Raw genomic sequence first — 1,217 nt, 5'->3', positions numbered from 1 at the left:
AATATCAACGTGGAATGCTGTAAAATAGAGACAGAAAGAAGCCATGAAAGGATGACATTATTTGTGTTAAAGAAAATAGGAGTATTTTAGAAGATGGTGAGAAAATTGGTGCAGAGAAGTTCAGGAGGGAAGCACATTGAAGAAGCAACACATTTGTTTATTTATCATTTTATTTATTTATTTGATGTTGTGCATATGTCAGAGGATATGGAATGTGACAGCTTTACAAGTTTGTTTGTGGTTGCTTTCTATGGTAGTAGGCCTATGTAAATAGTACTAATCAATTTTTTTTTTAAGATATGTACAACTTAGTTTCTGTTAAAGTAAAATAAAAGTAAAAATAAATAAGGATTTGGGGATGCATGTGAGTGTTACAGGTACAGTTTGTGTGCTCATAGTGGACGTCTTATTTTCCTCCAGTATCATGATTGTGTTATGAAACTTCCTGGCAGATTAAAACTGTGTGCCAGACTGAGACTCGAACTTGGTAGGCATCGGTAGGAGACGAGGTACTGGCAGAAGTAAAGCTGTGAGGACGGGGCGTGAGTCGTGCTTGGGTAGCTCAGTTGGTAGAGCACTTGCCTCCAAAAGGCAAAGGTCCCGAGTTCGAGTCTCGGTCCGGCACACAGTTTTAATCTGCCAGGAAGTTTCATATCAGCGCACACTCTGCTGCAGGGTGAAAACCTCAACATGATTATGTTATGTTTAAAAAGGGGCCCTTTTTTTTGTTATGAAACACATCAGAGGGAATGCGTGCTCTGCAAGACAATCCCATGCTGGCCACAAGGATGGTAAAGAGTTCTTGTGGTAGGGTGTCCCATTGTTTCCCTAGCACAGTTGACAGCTGCTGGATGTTCACTGGTATGTGTAGACATGCTTCATTACATCTCTCCAGTGCATCCCACACATGCTCTATGGGATTTTAGTTGGGGAAATTGGCAGGCCAGTCCATTCACTGAATGTCCTCTTATTCCAGAGGCTTCTACACTTGCACAGTTTGATGCAGTTGTGCATTTTTGTCCATAAAATTGAAGTCAGATCTGGATGCACTCATGAAATGATGCACATTGTGAAGGAGAATAGTGCCACAATAACGTTAAGTGGTGAGTGTTTTGTGTTCAAAGATTTGGAGTTCAGTACAACCAAGCAACATTATCCTATACTATGAGACTGTTCGCCACCTTAGCTGACCGGTAACATGCTTACCTACAATGCAG

At 41.0% G+C, this 1,217-nt stretch overlaps 1 non-coding gene across 1 annotated transcript; it reads left to right on the top strand.

Annotated features, from left to right (window-relative positions):
* The first annotated feature begins 550 nt into the window (after window positions 1–550).
* Window positions 551–625, top strand: Trnal-caa (transfer RNA leucine (anticodon CAA)). The gene has a single exon. It is a non-coding gene; the product is annotated as a tRNA-Leu (tRNA).
* Window positions 626–1,217: the final 592 nt, after the last annotated feature.

The sequence above is a fragment of the Schistocerca serialis genome, chromosome 4 (assembly GCF_023864345.2).
Source record: "Schistocerca serialis cubense isolate TAMUIC-IGC-003099 chromosome 4, iqSchSeri2.2, whole genome shotgun sequence".
Taxonomy (NCBI): domain Eukaryota; kingdom Metazoa; phylum Arthropoda; class Insecta; order Orthoptera; family Acrididae; genus Schistocerca; species Schistocerca serialis.
Note: the sequence above shows the minus strand (reverse complement) of the source record. Positions and strands in the feature narration are given on the sequence as shown.